The 14,799-nt window shown below is 44.2% G+C and overlaps 1 long non-coding RNA gene across 1 annotated transcript; it reads left to right on the forward strand.

Moving 5' to 3' along the window:
• Positions 1-12,326: 12,326 nt before the first annotated feature.
• Positions 12,327-13,731, forward strand: LOC126603327 (uncharacterized). Its single transcript, XR_007616238.1, has 4 exons — positions 12,327-12,546; positions 12,631-12,728; positions 12,904-13,490; positions 13,617-13,731. It is a non-coding gene; the product is annotated as an uncharacterized LOC126603327 (long non-coding RNA).
• Positions 13,732-14,799: the final 1,068 nt, after the last annotated feature.

A 14,799-nucleotide genomic window follows, 5' to 3' on the forward strand; every position in this document is an offset into this window, starting at 1 on the left:
AGTGCTTCTCATGTCAATGATCTCAAAATGTAAACACATAAACAACACAAGATTTAAGTAGTTCACCAATTCGACTACATCCACTGAGGTTTGCTTTCACTGTATTTCACTAATTGGACTAAGTGTGCCTTCACTCGGGACTCTGTCGCAGAGTAATCTTTTCTTTAAGACCCAGTCTCCTATTTTGAAAGAACGAGGCTTGACCCTAGAGTCATAATAGTTGGAGATGCGCTGCTTGTAGGCGACATTCCTCAAGTGAGCTTGGTTTCTGTGTTCCTCGACTAAATCCAAGTTGAGGGTGAGTTGTTTGTCATTTTCACTTTGAATGTAGTTCTGGACTCGGAATGTTGCTTGCTCGAGCTCAACAGGGACAACCGCCTCTGTGCCAAAGGCAAGTGAGAATGGAGTTTCTCCTGTTGAAGTCCGATATGAAGTGCGATATGACCAAAGAACTTGGGGTACAAATTCTGGCCAACAACCTTTAGCTTTGTCCAAGCTGGTTTTCAAAGTGCGCTTGATTATTTTGTTGATGGCCTCAACTTGTCCATTAGACTGGGGATGAGCTGGAGAGGCAAAGCATAAGTTGATGTTGAACTTAGAGCAGAACAACCTGAACTTCTTGTTGTCAAACTGTCGCCCATTGTCAGTGACTATCGCATTGGGAATGCCGAATCTACAAAGGATGTTCTTCCACACGAAGTCTTCTATCTTTGCCTCAGTAATGGTTGCCAAGGGTTCTACTTCGGCCCACTTTGTGAAGTAGTCCACTGCAACGACTGCGTAACAGACTTTGCCCTTCCCTGCCGGCATTGGGCCGATCAAATCAAGTCCCCACTGGGCGAAGGGCCAAGGGCTGATCATAGGAGTAAGAGGCTCTGGAGGGGAATGAGGAATAGTTGCATATCGTTGACATTTGTCACATGAGCGGGATACTTTGATGGCATCCTGGTGGAGTGTTGGCCAGTAATATCCTTGGCGAAAAGTCTTGTGTGCTAGGGACCGAGATCCAGCATGATCTCCACAGACTCCCTCATGTATTTCCCGAAGGACGATTTCCGCCTCGGCAGGCGTAAGACACCTTAAGTATGGCAGGCTAAAACCTCGCTTATAGAGTTGATCATTGATGATCAGGTAGCGGGTAGACTTGTATCGAATTTGCTTAGCCTGGACTTTATCATTTGGGAGGGTGCCATGAGCAAGGAAATTATAGATCGGGGTGATCCAACTATCCCCCTGTTGTAAGTTGCATACTTCTGCGGCCATGGTGCTTGGTGTTGCCAACAGTTCGACATGAATTTTTCTTCCAATCTTGTCTTCCACAGCCGAGGCGAGGCGAGCCAGGGCGTCTGCATGACTGTTTGCCGCTCGAGGAACTTGGGTGATCTGGTAGTGGAAGTGCTTGAGCAAAAGTTGTGTTTGCGCAAGATATGCTGCCATGGAGCTGTCCTTAGCATCAAAGTTGTTGGTAACCTGGTTGACCACCAATTGGGAGTCACTGAAAATATCAATTTGTTTAACCCCGAGGTGTTTGGCCAAACGTAATCCTGCTAGAAGGGCTTCATACTCGGCCTCATTATTTGATGCCTTGAATTTGAAACGAAGAGCATACTCCATTGCTACTTTGTCGGGTGTAGTCAAGACTAGTCCCGCTCCACAGCCCTGTTGGTTGGATGAGCCATCAACATACAGACTCCATGCTGGGGTTGTTGGTTCTATCTTCTGAGCTTCCGGGGGTAATGAAGCCACTGCTTCAGGTGTAGAAGCAATGTCAACCGGATATGTGAAGTCAGCAATGAAGTCTGCCACTGCTTGGCCCTTCTCAGCTGGCTTTGGTTGGTAGGAGATGTCAAACTCACCCAACGCTATTGCCCATTTGATCATTCGCCCTGAAGTGTCAGGACTTTGGAGTATCTGTCGAAGAGGATAATTGGTAAGCACGATGATGGAGTGCGCTTGGAAGTAAGGGCGGAGTTTTCGAGCAGACATGACCAATGCCAGAGCCAATTTCTCAATGTTAGAGTACCGTGTCTCCGCATCTTGTAAGGCTTTGCTAGCGTAGTAGACAGGTCGCTCAATATTCCCATCCTTTCGAATGAGAACGGAACTTACGGCTGAAGCTGATACCGATAGGTAGATAATGAGAATGTCTCCTACCTCGGGCTTGGAGAGTAGAGGGGCTTTACTCATGTACTCCTTGAGGTTTTTGAATGCCTCGGCACATTCATCAGTCCATGTAATGTACTTCCTACTTCCCTTAAGTGCTTTAAAAAAGGGAGCACATTTGTCTGTGGCCTTAGAAATGAACCTGGTTAAGGCTGCCACCTTGCCAGTAAGGCTCTGGATGTCCTTTGAAGTTACCAGTTCCTTCATGTCGAGGATTGCTTTGATCTTCTCGGGATTAGCTTCAATACCTCGTTGGCTAATCATGAAACCTAAGAATTTGCCAGAGCCTACGCCGAAGGCACATTTGTTGGGGTTTAACCTCATTCGATACCTCTTCAAAATAGTGAAAGTTTCAGATAGGTTGGTGATATGTTGGTCAGCATGTTTGCTCTTGACTAACATATCATCAACGTAAACTTCCATGCTCTTCCCAATCTGCTCGGCGAACATTGAGTTGACTAGTCTCTGATAAGTCGCTCCTGCATTCTTTAGGCCGAAAGGCATGACTTTATAGCAGTATAGTCCTCTGTCGGTAGTGAAGGCTGTGTGTTCTTGATCCGAAGGGTTCATGAGGATTTGGTTGTATCCTGAGTAAGCATCCATGAAGCTCAGGAGTTCACACCCGGCCGTAGAGTCTATAAGTCTGTCAATAAGAGGAAGAGGGAAGCTATCTTTCGGACACCCTTTGTTTAGGTCGGTGTAGTCAACACACATCCTCCACAAGACCTTTTGAAGCAAAAGACTTTCTTTGGTCGGATTTTTCCTAACAAGGACCACATTTGCTACCCATGTCGGATAATTGACTTCGCGGACAAAGCCTATGCCTTTGAGTTTTTCAACTTCTGCTTTCATTGCCTCGTATCGTTCAGCGTCATAAGATCTTCGCTTCTGTCTCACCGGCTTGATCTTGGGGTCAATACTCAAACGATGACAGATGACATCGGGAGAGATGCCTGGCATGTCCTCGTATGACCAGGCGAAGACTTCAGTGTTCTCTTTCAAAAAAGATATCAATGCTAACCGAAGGGGTGGTGACAATGTGGTGCCAATCTTCACCATGCGATCTGGATAATCTCTTGAGATAGGTACCTTCTCCAACTCTTCAGCAGGTTGGGCTTGCTGGGTGAAAGAGTCATCTCGAGGATCATCGGGTTGATTGTTGCTATCAGGAAGATCCAAGTTCGCTTCATCTAGGCTGGTCTTTGTGACTTGGTCATGTACAGACAGGGTTTCCTTGGGTCCGGGCAAGTGTTGTTGCTTAACTGAAGTGTTGTAACATGATCGTGCACTAAGCTGATCTCCTCTGATGTAGCTGTTGCCATGGGGGGTTGGAAATTTCATCAACAGCATATGCGTGGATACCATAGCCTTGAGATCATTGATGCCTGTGCGCCCAAAGATGACATTGTATGCCGTTGGGCAGTCAACCACTAGGAAGTTAGTGGTAATGGTAGCCGTGTAAGGGCCTGTACCAATAGTAAAGGGTAAATGTATGCTCCCTAAGGGTTGCACGATATCACCGGAGAAGCTTATCAGAGGAGAAATCGAGCGATCGAGCAAGTGTTCAGCTACACTGAGTGCCCTGAAAGCTTCGGCAAACATGATATTGACCGAAGCCCCTGTGTCTACGAGGATTCGTCGAACATCAAAGTTGGCTATGTGAGCCTCCACGATCAATGGGTCGTTATGAGGGTAGATGATGCCTCTTTCTTCCTCAGGGTAGAAACATATCGGATCCCAGTTAGGCTTTTGATACTTCCCTCCCCTGATGTCTTCCACGTGAAACACTTGGTGACCAGGCCTCAGAATTCGTTCACTGTTTTTCATGGCCCTATTGGAAGATTCAGATATGGGTGTGCCGCCGCTTATGGAATATATGACATTCACTTGGCGTTGGTTACGGTTATCCCTTTGAGGGTGAAGAAGGAATTGATCAATTTTTCCTTCTCGTGCCAAAGCTTCAATACGATCACGGAGGATGATACATTTCTCGCTATCATGGCCGTTATGCTCATGGTAGCAACAAAACATGCCCGCGTTATTCGGGGGCGTGTAATCTGGGTGCCTCGGCTTTGGCTTTGGTATCAGGTGAGCTATGCTGGGGTAAATGGCCGCGCATGTGGCATTCAAGGGCGTGTATGTCTCATACCTTGGGGTAGGGGGTATCTTGACGCGGGTTTGACCCACTGCATTGACTGCCTGGGGGCGAGCGTTATTGTGGCGATACCCTTGGTTATCGGGATAGTGTCCCTTACTCTTTTTACTGAAATGAGAGTGGTGAGGATGGAAATCCTTCCTCTTGCCTTGAAATTGATATGTCTGTTGATTCGGCGAAGCATTATGCAAGGCATGGGGAGGTGCCACTGCTGTTTGGAAAGTCGAGGTCTTCTCATTTAGGTGAGTCTGGCTTCCATCTCCCACTTGTTGATAAAGGATGGTTGTAGGAGGTTTCTCCTGATATGTCTTTGCCTCGGCGGAGGCATGGTTATAAGCCTGCGCCATCACCTCAGAGTAAGTCTTCCAAGTATTGGCATTGATCATGTATTTAAAGAAACAATCACGTAGGCCTGCCGTGAAGGCTTTGAGGGCAGTCTTGTCGTCTGCCTCGGCACACCGGGAGTATTCATGGCTGAAGCGGCCAGCATACATACGTAATGACTCGTCTGGCTTCTGGCGGATAGTGTACAGGTCATCTGCAGAGTGCAAGCGATCGGTTTGGAAAATGTGTTGGGAAACAAATAGTTTCCTCAATTCCTCAAATGAGTCTACCGTCTCAGGTGTAAGACGACAATACCAATTTAGAGCTCCGCCAGAGAGGGTGGAGGGGAAGAGAAGACATCGCTCTTCGTCGGTGTGCATCCGGTATGCCATGGTGGACTCAAAGAGGTTAAGGTGCTCAATCGGGTCCTCTTTTCCAGTATAAAGTTGCAAGCCAAGCTTTTGCTTTGTCTTTGCTTGAAGGGGGGTGTTGAGGATCCTCCTTGTAAGAGGGCCAGGCCTGGGTTGGTTCCAGTCAGGTATTTCAGCCTGACGTTCAGCCTTCAACTTGTTTACTTCCTCAAGAAGTTGTAGGACAAGGGGGTCCTGAGCGGAGTTATGTGCCACTGGAGCTTTCTTTCGTAAATCTCCATCTCCTCTTGGAATTAGGAAGGTTTGATCAAGGGCATGTGATTTTTCCCTGGACTCGTTGTACTGGCTTCCAGGGTATGTCTGTCGGAACACCTCTGAGTCCCCTGTACCCTCATGTCTCTCTAGGACTTGTTGCCCCTTCCCCAAATTGGTGGCCGGCTCGGGCCGTGGCAGGGGACCGAGTCTCTCAGAAATCCTTGGGTCATTGATCTTTGAGCTTATATGGATGGAATTCTCTCGACGTTGCTTCAGGAAATCCCGACAATCGCGAAAGACGGCTTTCGATCCTTCTGCCCCTTCAGCAAAGAGGTGTCTCCCTCCACTTCTCATGGTTCGGGTCGAAGCAACTGGGTTAAGAGAAGCCTCATGTTGATTATCAAGTCGAGGGGTAATCTGTTCCCTATCAGGGATATCTATGTCGAATGCATGTGACCCTCCATGTTGGAGGGCACCCAGTTGATGGTTGACTTCCACGGGGGCAACAAGCTCGCGTGTCTGAGCTTGCCTAGCTTCGTGGAGTGTCTCGAAGAGCTTCTCATATTGCTCCTGGAGGACCTCATTCCTCATTGCTATCTTGTTGTTCTGAGCTTCCAACTCATCGACTTTAGCTTGAAGAAGAACTCGTTTTCCTTCCTTCTTTCGTTGTTTCGCACTATGTGCAAGGGGGGTGTCATTCTGTGTGCTGTGGCTTCCTTCGCTTCCCATGTTGGAGAGGGATGCCTGATCAAAAGAAAGTGTACGAATGATAGAAACCAGCTTGACACAGCTGAAGAGAGTAGGAATAAGTGTCGTTTCCCACAGACGGCGCCAAATGTTGATGCACAAAATCAGCGAAGACTTTGGTACAACAGAAAGTGTCAGGTTTTGTGACCTTCGCTTGGTTGCTTCGGTCACTAGTGAGGATAAGTACGTAAATAAATAGAGACAGAGAAGCAAACACAGGATGTACGTGGTTCACCCAGATTGGCTACGTCCACGGAGTAGAGGAGTTCTTATTAGTAGTGAAGGGCTTACACAAGTACAAAGGATCAAGCTCTCAATTTAGTGAGTTCTTGTGAATGATTTAACACAAAATGGCATTCGGCAATATTGTGGGGGGATGACCCCTATTTATAGAAAAACTTGTAGCTTTGTCATATTGACATGTGTCATGTTATGATTGGTTCTTGATGTTGACACGTGCTGCGCTCTGATTGGCTTCTAATCTTGACACGTGTCGAGTAGTGATTGGCCTCCTGGTCGGAGGGGAACTCTTCTGGGTCCTTGACAGTATAGCGTTGGCCGGTGCTCGGTAGTTTCGGGATTGGTCAAGTATGGTACAAACAATATATATAAGGGACTTACAAATACAAAGAAAGATGGCTTAAAGCCTTAACAATATGTATATGAAAGATAAGGGGTAATATGAAAAAGGAGAATAGCTTTGGAGTTGTTCTTTTTCTTTTTCTTCTTCTTCCTCTCTCTTCTCTCCTTTCTCTCCCTTCTTTCTCTATGTCCCCCCGTTATTTCTCTTCTCCTTCCTTTATGTAGATTGCATGACATCTTCTTCTCCAAAGAATCTCCATAAGTGTGCCAATGGAAAGAAAGCAAGTGTTGTGCTAATCATTACCATGAAATGTGTTCCAATCACAAAGCAACAATTGTTGTCCTAATCAATAGCAATGAAATGTGTTCCAATGGAAAAACAACAAGTGTTAGATTAATCATGAATTAATGAATATCATGCAAGGTGTTCCTTGCACCCAAAGGCCACGTCCAAACAATTTGGGCAATGAATCCTCACCAATTATCAACCATGATATGTGGTTCAATAGCAAAACAACAAATGTGAAGTTAATCAATATCATGCAAGGTGAACAAACACTCAAAAGCCACGTCTACGGGATATGAATTTCACATGTTCTCACCTTATTGGAAAATTTGGAATGATAGATTGAAGCATTGAAGTTAATTGAAATTCCCCTAGGCTAGTGAGTAAGCACTCTAAAACAACAACATATTGCCACATGCATGCCAATACATACACATACCTAGTCTATAGCTCTATATAGACTCACACCTCTCCAATGTTTAGGGGTGAGTTCTCTCTACATTAACTCAACTTGCCAACTCACTCCTACTTGGTAAAAATATCAAACCCTCAACACTTAGCCACACGTATAAGCCAAAGGCTTCCCACCTCCATACCCTAATTCCTAGCTTCTATTAATTACCAACTTCCACCTTAACCTATCTAGAGTGATGACTAACCCCTCCTCTTTATTCTCTAATGGTTGGCAAAACTCTACTTAGCCTTTGTGAGAAAATAAAGCCAAACTCATGCACTTAGACACATGCATGTATGCTATATAGACTTCCACTCCACATTTAGAGTGGTGAGTAATCACCAAATCATTAACTCCTAATGTTACAAACTCTCCACCTCATCTTTGAGAGAAAATAACAAAACAAAACTACTCATTTAGTCCAACCTCAAACTCTCAGCCCTTTGTGAGGAAAATCAAACCAAACTCATTTAATCTCCCTTCTCCAATTCAAACTAAAAATATCTCTATTACATATGAACATGAAATAGCTAGTTTTTGAAATAATTTGTAGGAAAGAGGATTTTACATTGAAACTATTTTACATACCGAAAATAGGTTCTTGCATAAAAATAAATCAAATAAAATCATTACGTAAAAATAATTACCCAACATACACCCATATATATATAACCATTTTTTTTTAATACAGGGTATTACATAAACAGGCAGGCAAGTTGGAGATCTAGTAGCATATGCTGGTCAACGAATGAGCTCATATATGGAAAAGCAGATCCTTCCTGCAAACAAAGCTTTGATGAGGAAGATGACCTCAACGAGGTTGTCCTACCTGTGCTGACAAAAAAAAATTATAATTGGACTCGTGGACCCGACCCGAATTGGCCCGTTTCAAACGGGTCGGGTAAGGTCCGGTTCCAAATTCAAAAATCTCAAAACCTGACTCAGCCCGTCCCGTTTCATTTTTAACCGGTTCCAGTCTGGTTCCTTCAAATTTGGGCCTGACCCGGCATATGCCTAGCCCTACTATATACACCCGGACATTTTCTTTTTCCACATCGACAAGTGTGGAGAGTAGTCGAATAGAACTAGATGTATATTATGATTTGTTGATGCACAAAATCAGCGAAGACTTTGGTACAACAGAAAGTGTCAGGTTTTGTGACCTTCGCTTGGTTGCTTCGGTCACTAGTGAGGATAAGTACGTAAATGAATAGAGACAGAGAAGCAAACACAGGATGTACGTGGTTCACCCAGATTGGCTACGTCCACGGAGTATAGGAGTTCTTATTAGTAGTGAAGGGCTTACACAAGTACAAAGGATCAAGCTCTCAATTTAGTGAGTTCTTGTGAATGATTTAACACAAATGGCATTAGGCAATATTGTGGGGGAATGACCCCTATTTATAGAAAAACTTGTAGCTTTGTCACATTGACATGTGTCATGTTATGATTGGTTCTTGATGTCGACACGTGCTGCGCTCTGATTGGCTTCTAATCTTGACACGTGTCGAGTAGTGATTGGCCTCCTGGTCGGAGGGGAACTCTTCTGGGTCCTTGACAGTATAGCGTTGGCCGGTGCTCGGTAGTTTCAGGATTGGTCAAGTATGGTACAAACAGTGCTCCCCTAAGTTCCCGAGTGAGGGAAGCTCCTCGGTTGGGGACTTGCAAGATCCAAGCCGCTGAGTAATCACGAAACTTCTAAGTACCGAGGTGTGGTATCGTCTTCACTTGCCTTATCTTTCTCATAGGTAGACGTGGCATCTTCTCTGGAAGTACGCTTCCTCCATCCAGGGGTGGTATCTTTAACCGATGAAGATGCACAAGGTAATGTATCAATTTCACTTGAAGCTTACTTGTAGTTTCGGGCTTGGTCAAGTGTGATACAAACCCTATAGTAGGAGTCCCCCAAGTCGCCGAGCTAGGAGATCTGCCGAAAGAGGTGACAGACAAGGTAAGCAGTCAAACTTCCAAGTAAGCAACCTAGGATCAGAGGTTTGACTTCGGCTTCCGGTTGATTGTTCTCCTTCTCCTTGTCTCTCATTCAACTGCCAGGATAAGGAGAAGCAAATGGATAAGAGATGCTATGAGATACTTTTGCTTTTGAAGAAGTAACTTTCCACAGGCTTATTCTTGAACTGTGCTGGAGGGTTTTCTGGTGCCCTTCAGAGTATAAGGCCGACTCAAAAATTTGAGGGTCAAAACAAGTCCATCAAATCTAGAGTACGTTCGACCTTGATGATATGGGATACTTTTGCTGTTGACGGAATAATGAATGTGGTATGGAAAGGTGTCGTGCTGTAGTGATCTGTTTCAGCTCACCGTTGAACCTTCTGCTTCAATCTTTTGCATGGCAGAAGTGGTGTGCAACCTTTGCATTTAAATGGTCCTTCAGAACATTCCTTCATAGTGACTCATCCACGCTTGGCAGCTTCAGTGTAAAGAGCCAATATCTGATCAACTGTCATGAGGTATTTGCCGGTGGAATTCGTGACCTTGACAGCAGTTGAGGATGAGTACTCGAGAGCAATGCTAAGTAAGCAACCAGGCAAAGGCTCCAGGCAGTCAGTTCCAAATTGGAGGTTTGATTTCAGGTGCCGACTGACTGCTCTCTTTCTCCTTGTCCTGCAGGTGTGGACAAGGACAAAGACAAAGACAGGGAGAAAGCATGATATGGGATACTCTTGCTTTCGACCCTGATGATATGAGATACTCTTGTTCTTGGTGTGGCTTATTTGCTGAGGTATTATCGGGGGGGAAATAAAGCTGAGTATTTCGAGAGGTTATGTTGAGGGTGCCTTTTCGAATGCGAGAAAGGGTTGAGCATTTTTGCAGGTTTGCCTGTCCGTTGAGGAGGGAGGTCAATGTATATAGGGATTTCCCAATAACAAGTAGTAATGCTATTCCTTTACCCTTCTTGGTCACAGCAATGTAGTGGGAGCTGCCAGCTTCACGTGTTTTAATTTTGTCAGAGCACTTTGAAAAAGTGGTATGTGGTATCTGGAAAGCTGATGTTACGTGTGAAGATTACAGACAAGCTTTATCTAAGGAAATCTGGCTCTCGAAGTTCTGAGAGTTGTGCCTCTTCGGTTTTCGAACAAGCAATCCCGTCGAGGATCTGACTCTCGAGATTCGGAAAGCGGTGCTACTCCGGTTTTTGAGAAAGTAATTATGTTGGGAGTCTTTTCTCGAATGTGAGTAAAGGTTGGACGTTCTTGCCAACCTGTCTTGCCGCAAAACACGGAGGTCGACACACATAGGGACTTTCCAGTTGTCAAGCAGTGGTGCTGTTCCTTTACCCTTATGGGTAATAGTAGGGTAGCTGGAACTTCGAAATTCTCGTGCCTAAACTTTGTCAGAGATCTTTGACAAAGTTATATGTGGTACCCGAGGAGTTGATGGTGCATATGGAGAGCGGTGATTGAACAGTAAGATTCACGTGCTTTCTACTTCACCAGAAATCTTCGACAGATTGCCCGTAATTTCCGCAAAGCTGAGTGTGCATGTGACAGGTGCTGACGAGGCTGAAAAAGCAGGTGCTTCTTCGATTTCTGAGATCGGCCCTCGTGGTCTCTGAGCAGCCCAGCTTTTGAGAAAGCAAACGCCTCTTCGATTTCTGAAGCTCCGTCGAGTGCAGATTTTTATAGAGGCTGGCATTAAGTTCCACAGCACACTTGAATCTCTACCAGTAGAAGCTCATTTCTTGCACTTCTAAGATCTTGATTTGTCTGACCTCTTCCCTCTTCAACACATTTGAAAATGTCTGGACCCTCCGACCGTCGTTTTGACTTGAACCTTGGAGAAGAGACAGCCACGCCTTCTCCAGACAACATATGGCGCCCATCCTTCATATCCCCTACTGGTCCTCTTACCGTTGGGGATTCTGTGATGAAGAATGATATGACCGCTGCAGTGGTGGCCAGGAACCTTCTCACTCCCAAAGATAACAGACTATTTTCCAAACGGTCTGATGAGTTGGCTGTTAAGGACTCTCTGGCTCTTAGTGTTCAGTGTGCAGGTTCTGTGTCTAATATGGCCCAACGCCTATTTGCTAGAACCCGCCAAGTTGAATCATTGGCTGCTGAAGTGATGAGTCTCAAACAGGAGATTAGAGGGCTCAAGCATGAGAATAAGCAGTTGCACCGGCTCGCCCATGACTATGCTACAAACATGAGGAGGAAGCTTGACCAGATGAAGGAATCTGATGGTAAGGTTTTACTTGATCATCAGCGGTTTGTGGGTTTGTTCCAAAGGCATTTATTGCCTTCGTCCTCTGGGGCTGTACCTGGTAATGAAGCTTCAAATGATGAACCTCCAATGCCTCCTCCTTCTGGGGTTTTGTCAAGTACTGAGGCTCCGGATAACCACCCTCCGGTGCTTTCTCTTTCTGGGGCTCTACCGACTGCTGAGACTTCCCCTAAGCAACCTTTGTGAAGGCTCCCTTTTGTTTGTTTATTTTGACTCATGTATATGTACATATTTGTGGCTTATCGAAAATATTAATAAATAAGCTTTGCTTCATTTCAACATATTGTGTTAAATATACCAAAGCCTTCTTCATAAAGTTCTTTGAATTTTTGCTTTTGTTGAAACCTGTATTGTTGAAGCTTTGTGAGTGAAGCATGTAGTTTGAGGTAGTGTTCCCTTAATTTCCCGAGTGAGGAAAACTTCTCGGTTGGAGACTTGAAAAATCCAAGTCACTGAGTGGTTGTGAGACTGTTGCCGAATGAGGTGTCTAGCTAGTAGTCAATGTCATGAGTAGGAAAACTTCACTTGTTTCTTTTCGAAGTGGTAACCCAGGGCTCTTTCTTCATATACTGTTTTTTGTTATGAAGATGTGTTAGGCCCAAAGAAGTGGAGGCCTAGGCCCTTTTTTTTTTTTTTTTTTTTTTTTTTTTTTTTGTAATGTTTGTACAGATATCTATAATGTGGCCTTTGTCATGATTTTGGAGGATGGGTGTATTCGAATCCAATGAGGGGTAGGGTATGACTCATTATCATGTGCCATGATTTTGTCTTCCTTTAGCTTTTCTTTTGCTTTGCTTTACCATTTTTGCTTTCCTTTAGTCTTCCTTTAGCTTTTCTTCAATATAACACCATTTTCTGTGGCTCAGATCGCAAAACCATCTTCATGAAAGTTGTTCCTTAGCTCGTGAACTACAACATATCCGAATTGGAGATCCATCGGAGCAGTACAACTCCAGAAATTCAGGTATGATGAGTGATTGTTCGTCATTTGTATATCAACGCGTCAGACTTGTTGTGAGCTTCAAAAAATCCATTTTCTCTTGCTCAGATCAACATACTTTCTTCATCGAAGTTGTTCCTTAACTTGTGAACTACAACATATCCAAATTTGAGGTCCCTCGGAGCAGTATAACTCCAGAAATCTAAGTATGATGAGTGACTGGTTATTATTTTTCTGTCAACCCGTCAGATTTGTTGTGAGCTTCGAAACTCCATTTTCTATTGTTCAGATCAGCATGCTTTCTTCATTGAAGTTGTTCCTCATCGTCTCTTTCATAACATATCAAAAATTCAGAATGAACTAATGGTTAAATACTTCCAGATCTTCGAAACATCACAGCAGCTTCGAAATCTGCAAGAATCCGACTGTCATGTTTGGAGCTTCAACACTTTAATTTCCGTCGCTCAAACAGAAATGGTTCCTTCTTGAAAGTTGTTCATATGCTCAAGAACTATAGGGTGTCCAAAATTCAGCTCCATTGGAGAAGAGCAGAGGTTGCAGAAATTTGATAGATGAAAGGAGGCGGAAGAGGGAGAGAGAGAAAAAGTCTCTTGGGTTGGATTTCTATTTTGGGGCAGATTCCAATTTTTGTAGCACCTTCATTATTGATGAATTGCTTGTACTTTTGTCCATTATGAAACTTGGGACTTTGGCTTGTGGTTGGATCTATTATAATATGTTTGGGAACATATATAAGTGAATAAATAAGAAGGAAAATTTTGGGCCCTTGTGGGTGTAAAACAAAAAATGTTTATGTTTACCCAAGTGTTTTTGTACAAGTTCAAGGGCATCTTGGGTTTTGTGAACAAAATTTGTTTATTTGGAGCAAGGTTTTGTGTTGAAGCTTTGTAGGTGAAGCTTTGGTGTTGAAGCTTTGTAGGTGAAGCTTTGTAGATGAAGCTTTCTAGGTGAAGCTTTGATGGTGAAGCTTTGTAGATGAAGCTTTGTAGATGAAGCTTTCTAGGTGAAGCTTTGATGGTGAAGCTTTGATGGTGAAGCTTTGTAGATGAAGCTTTGTAGATGAAGCTTTCTAGGTGAAGCTTTGATGGTGAAGCTTTGTAGATGAAGCTTTGTAGATGAAGCTTTCGAGGTGAAGCTTTGATGGTGAAGCTTTGTAGATGAAGCTTTCTGGGTGAAGCTTTGATGGTGAAGCTTTGTAGATGAAGCTTTCTGGGTGAAACTTTTTGGATGAAGCTTTTTTTTTTTTTTTTGGGTGAAGCTGTTTTAAGTGAAGTTTTTTGGCTGTGTATGAATAGATCTATTGTTTGGATATAAGCCATTGTTTGGTTGTTCCTTTCTTTGTATAGTCTTGTCGACACATACTTAGATTTTGTTTCGTGTTGGATATATCTGCTTTGAGGTTTCAACACTTGAGTGTTCCATTGCTAGGAATGTAAAAGAGTGAGGGCCAAGTTGGCTAAATTACCTCTTTAGTGAATTCATTGCCATATGGCCTTCATTACATAGGATGCCGAACGGCTATAGCTCAACACTTGTACATCGTGAGTCTATTTGTAGTAGTACTTCAAGTGATCAGCGTTCCATGGATGGCCAAGGGTCTTGCCATCGGAGCTTCTAAGTGTGTAAGAGCCAGGGCGACTGATGCCAATGACTTCATACGGTCCATCCCAGTTTGGACTAAGTGTGCCTTCACTCGGGACTCTGTCGCAGAGTAATCTTTTCTTTAAGACCCAGTCTCCTATTTTGAAAGAGCGAGGCTTGACCCTAGAGTCATAATAGTTGGAGATGCGCTGCTTGTAGGCGACATTCCTCAAGTGAGCTTGGTTTCTGTGTTCCTCGACTAAATCCAAGTTGAGGGTGAGTTGTTTGTCATTTTCACTTTGAATGTAGTTCTGGACTCGGAATGTTGCTTGCTCGAGCTCAACAGGGACAACCGCCTCTGTGCCAAAGGCAAGTGAGAATGGAGTTTCTCCTGTTGAAGTCCGATATGAAGTGCGATATGACCAAAGAACTTGGGGTACAAATTCTGGCCAACAGCCTTTAGCTTTGTCCAAGCTGGTTTTCAAAGTGCGCTTGATTATTTTGTTGATGGCCTCAACTTGTCCATTAGACTGGGGATGAGCTGGAGAGGCAAAGCATAAGTTGATGTTGAACTTAGAGCAGAACAACCTGAACTTCTTGTTGTCGAACTGTCGCCCATTGTCAGTGACTATCGCATTGGGAATGCCGAATCTACAAAGGATGTTCTTCCACACG

Source organism: Malus sylvestris, chromosome 15, assembly GCF_916048215.2.
Source record: "Malus sylvestris chromosome 15, drMalSylv7.2, whole genome shotgun sequence".
Classification (NCBI taxonomy): Eukaryota; Viridiplantae; Streptophyta; class Magnoliopsida; order Rosales; family Rosaceae; genus Malus; species Malus sylvestris.